Source organism: Mercenaria mercenaria, chromosome 6, assembly GCF_021730395.1.
Source record: "Mercenaria mercenaria strain notata chromosome 6, MADL_Memer_1, whole genome shotgun sequence".
Taxonomy (NCBI): Eukaryota; Metazoa; Mollusca; class Bivalvia; order Venerida; family Veneridae; genus Mercenaria; species Mercenaria mercenaria.
The window spans coordinates 20112543-20117737 of record NC_069366.1 but is presented as its reverse complement, the minus strand read 5'-3'; the positions used below and the strand labels follow the sequence as shown (position 1 = coordinate 20117737).

The 5195-nt window shown below is 34.2% G+C and overlaps 1 non-coding gene across 1 annotated transcript; it reads right to left on the bottom strand.

Annotated features, from left to right (window-relative positions):
* Nucleotides 1-3126: 3126 nt before the first annotated feature.
* On the bottom strand, nucleotides 3127-3198 carry Trnat-ggu (transfer RNA threonine (anticodon GGU)). Its single transcript has one exon. It is a non-coding gene; the product is annotated as a tRNA-Thr (tRNA).
* Between the last annotated feature and the right edge of the window lie 1997 nt (nucleotides 3199-5195).

The following is a 5195-nucleotide window of genomic DNA, read 5'->3' as shown; positions in this document are numbered from 1 at the left end:
GTCTCCTGAATGGATGATAACACACACATTTTATTAACAATATTTTAAACCTACATCTCGTGTCGTGTAATAAAGATGTTTGTTCTTTATGATAATTTTTCCACAGAATATTTGAAAGATGCAAACTCTCACAGAATATTACTTCAGGCGACCGACTACCTTTAATATACTGGTTCACAAGGACAAATACTAAACAAGGTCTACGATTTAATTTACCCAAATCAATTACGTCTTGCAAGAAAACATTACTGGTCACGTTTTAGCTCCTAGACAATTACTGTGTATTTTGCGGAAAATCCAAGGTTCCTTAAAGGAGTGCTCTTGTATTAAGATAAGTACTAATTATTTTCTCATTGTTTTGTTTATGTAAGAAAACTTATATAACATTTGCGTATTTTTTTAATTGTAAAACCAACATTTTATACACCCGAAGAAAAAGTTTCAGATTTAAATCCTAAATGTTTTCCAGTAAACATTTTCTGAAATCATTTAATCTAAGTAATTACTTATCATGACTATAAAAAAAACTTACAGAATGTTAAGACTAAAGTAATAGTGGATTGTACCCTATTTGAAAATGTAATAAAAACACACAAATATATCATGTTTTCGTACATACGAAAGCGCCTTTGAACGTGTTTGTCATGAAAAGCTGATATATTATCACATTATGCAGATATCCCTGAACTATATATTTCGTTAGACGTTAAACATCAACATCTCTACATTATTACATAGCTAGCCTGACGGAATACGTTATTACCCTGTAGATTTGTCAAATTTCTAATTTTCCCACACACTTGTGAGAGTCATTCCAAAGCTGACAATTCACATGTCAAGATGACGCCTTTAGATCTGAAATATGAAGATCGATTTAATGAAAATCACAAAGAGGATATTCATACAAATGAGACAGAGCCTTCATTTTAAACGATTCAATGAGAAAGTTGCGATATTATATGGTAATGTGGTTATAGTTTAGGAACCTAAAACATATTAATAACACCACGCGTCACGCCATTCAAAACCGACCAGAGAATTGGAAAACTAAGTGCTTTGACTTTCTAAGTTGAATCAAAAGCATGCACAGCGGGAGTGTTTTCCGTTAAGTTATATAATTCTGGAAACTTATTACTTTTCGACGTCGATTGTTGTAAACATTTATTGTTATTGCCAGTACATTTGAACAGCTGAACACTTGCAAGATATTTGATAACATTTCACCATACTTACACGAATGAAATACCGCAATATTCTTCCAAAAATCTAATATTTTTATCTTTATACGCCTGCTTTCAGATATTAAGAATTATTTTAAAAAGCTCTGCGAAAAGCATAACAAGCTATGCTGTTACAACTAAAAAGCTGGAGTGTGTGAAGTACAGTAAAATATTGTCCTTATTCGTATAGTGTGTAGAACTTATGTATCATTTACAGTCTTTCATCCAACTACAATTACAAAATACGAAATATTCTAGAGTAATGGATTTTGCATCTTGAAAGTCTGGAAATAAGTGTTTTGCGAAACTAAAGTTTTAGCACTCGCTTTTTGGTTCATATTGCTGAAATATCCCGATGTCTATCAATGGAAATGTAAAACTAGAATTCATATGAATTAAATGAATAAAAATAAGCAGCTGTTTAAATACTTTCAAAATAAAATTACATTTTTAGAAATGAAACAATAAAACATGCAACATTATAATAGGAATCTACCTCTCTCAATGTATTTAAAGGTCTATAATGCTTTAAATTTTTATTTAAAGGTCTATAATGCTTTAAATTTTTATCTTTCCATACCTCATGTTCTTATTTCGATGTAAATGAGATGTGAAACCAAAATCTGTAGTCCTGTTTGGCACCATATAACCTATACTGTGTTGGTGCGCCGTAAAAACCCAAATAAATAAATAAATGAATAATTAAATTTTTATCTTAAAAACAGATGAAACAACTTCCCAAATAGATGAATACTTACATGGTTAGAAAAGCACGACTTTTAATACTGCAACATTTTCGACAAAGGGCCTTTAACCAAAATACATAAAAAGTAAAAATGTCATACAAAGTTGATTTGATATTACTGACCACCTGCAATACATTATAAATGCAGCCTGTCACAAACATGACCTAGAGAGTCAACAAAGACGTCATGCGCTAAATAGCACAAAAAATTAGCCTACACCTAGAAAAGTCCTATAATAAACCATTAATGACAGTAAAGGACAATCGCAAACATGCTGCAGACACATTCGCATACTTGGAGCGCAGTCTGTCACAAACACATTTAGCATTGATGTTGATGTAACAGGACTGCCAAAGCCAGCCCTGCTTTTGGCACACTCCGCCAACAGTTTTGGGTAGAAAAAGAGATCAGCAACATCGTAAAGCAAAAAAGGGGGCGGGGTTATGCTTTACGAATCATGCCCCTGTGCGCCTCTGAAATTTGGACTATATACAGCCAGCGTGTCTGATCACTGACTACCTTTCACCTGAGCTGTCCCAAAGTGATCATATACAGCTTCGTTAACATATTGATATGTCACAGGGTGAGAAAAATGTGCAACCAGACCGGGACTCAAACCCAGGGCCTCGGAATACCGTTAATTTCAAAATATTACAGGGGTATATCTGTCACGGTATAGGACTTGAGTATTAAAACGGGGAGAAAGTGTGTAGGCGGCCGGGTAGCTCAGTCGGTAGAGCATCGGAACGGTATTCCGAGGCCCCAGGTTCGAGTCCCGGTCTGACTGCACATTTTTCTCAGCCTGTGACATTTGGCGCCCAACGTGGGGCCGTTCCGATGCTCTACCGACTGAATTACCCGGCCGCCTACACACTTTCTCCCCGTTTTAATACTCAAGTTAACACCATTTTGAAATTCGTCCTCGAATTTCAGCGGGTACTTTATATATAAGCAATTACAGGCGTCGGAGACTAACCAGTGTAATGCCGTCACGGCCCCACGTTGGGCGCCAAATGTCACAGGGTGAGAAAATATGTCACGGTATAGGACTTGAGTATTAAAACGGGGAGAAAGTGTGTAGGCGGCCGGGTAGCTCAGTCGGTAGAGAATCGGAACGGCCTCACGTTGGGCGCCAAATGCCACAGGGTGAGAAAAATGTGCAGCCAGACCGGGACTCGAACCCGGGGCCTCGGAATACCGTTCCGATGCTCTACCGACTGAGCTACCCGGCCGCCTACACACTTTCTCTCCGTTTTAATACTCAAGTCCTATACCATGACAGATATACCCCTGTAATTTTTTTTAATAAGTTGCACATCACGACTTCTCTTTTTGCAAATAAATAATTATGTTGTTTTTTATCGCATGATTTGTTGAATTATTACATATCGAAAAGTTTTCATGTAACAATTATTTTAAAAACGAGTACATAATGCATCCCCCTATAAATTGAATTTGTTAGGTATGCTTTGTTAAATTCAACTTTCACTTGTACTATAACTTTTCATTCATTTCAGCTGAGATAAATGTCACCATTCGCGAAGTTCACATTCATTTTAGGGATGGGAACGAATATTCGAATATTCGAAAATCGGCCGAATATTCGAATATGAAAATCAAATTCGAATATTCATAAATAATTGTATTTTTTTTATTTCAATAAAATTAGATAAAGTTGCGACGGTCTAAATTATAATCGCTTTGATTTTTTGTATCGTTTTGAAGCTAAATCAGTCTGAATTAGTTAAATATGTTCATGATTATACTGACAGAATCGTGAAATAAAACGCTGGGATCAGCGGGCTTAACTAGGTAGGGTCGGGTTACCCGAAACAAACATTTTTAGGCCTTATTACGCACGATGATTCACGCTTTAAACAAAGGAATACATTGTGTATATGCCAATCACTTAATAAGAATTTAAAGCTTCCATTAAAACAAACCGAATATTCGAATATTGATTTCAGTATTCGTTCCCATTCCTAATTTTAGCTAAAAGGACGTTGATACCTGATGAGCGAAGAGCCTTTATGTCTTGATATTTAGGTATATATAATTATTTTTGCTTTTTATTACCTAGCTAATTTATAAGAAACAAGTTTTAACGTCACTTAAATTGCTTTTTTAAATTTATGCATAAAAACCATATTCAACAAGACATGAAACAAAATTAGGCGTAGTGAAATACTTTCTATACAACATCCCTTTAGTGTTTTGTTTGGGTTGAAGAAAAAGATGTATATCATATGTGTTTTATTGCGAACCTACTTTTTCTTATCCATACATGGCTAGATTTCTTGTTCTTTTCTTTGCAATTAATAATTCGTAACAAAAGTAGACTTATCGAGAGTAGATAATTATATAATATTTATTTTCAAAAAGGGTAGATTTATCTCAGGCCTCACCAAATTAAAAAGTTGTTCATCGGATTTGCCGCTCGTATATTTTCAGAAACACAAAAAAATATTTATTTTTTTTGTTTTTGGCTAGCGCTCGCCCCATTGAAAAAGATCAATCCATAATTTTTTGGTGCGCTACTTTTTACGGACGTAAAAGTGTATAAATGCTTATACATCCAGTCCCAGATTGTTCTCAAATGGATTTTAATCAAAATAAATACATACTACGCACACATCGTCTATAATATTTTAGTTGCATTAAAGTTATTTCCCCTTTATGCAGTTACGCCATTTTCTACCAAATTACATACTACAAAAATCGATTTATTTCATTGAAAACTGGATGAAGAAAAACATACTAATTTGTTTGATAACATCAATCTACATTATTTTGGTAAGGGTAAATACTTATTGATGCATGGCACTTACCTGTTTCTGTTTTTTTCCTGTCCAAATGATCAGCATTTGCATACGAAAGTTGGTGGGGTAAGGAATTTACATTACGAGTTGTTTTCAGGCAGTTTTGATTCTCAAATTTTCCAATCATTTAGTAGACTAATGTTAATGCACATTAATCTCCATTTCAGACTTTAATTGAGACTTTGTTTCAACAAATTTAATATGTTATGAAAGTTTAAAGTTAGAAAAAAGAGCTGTACATAAGACATCATGCTCGACTTTTCTAAATCAGAGCTTTGCCAGTTAAAGGGGCATAATAGTCAGAAACTATTAAAGTACAGAGCTATTGATCATTATATAAAACTTAATTAAAGATATTCTATGTTAAAAAGGGGCATAACTCTGTCTAGATTCAGACTTAAGAGTATTGT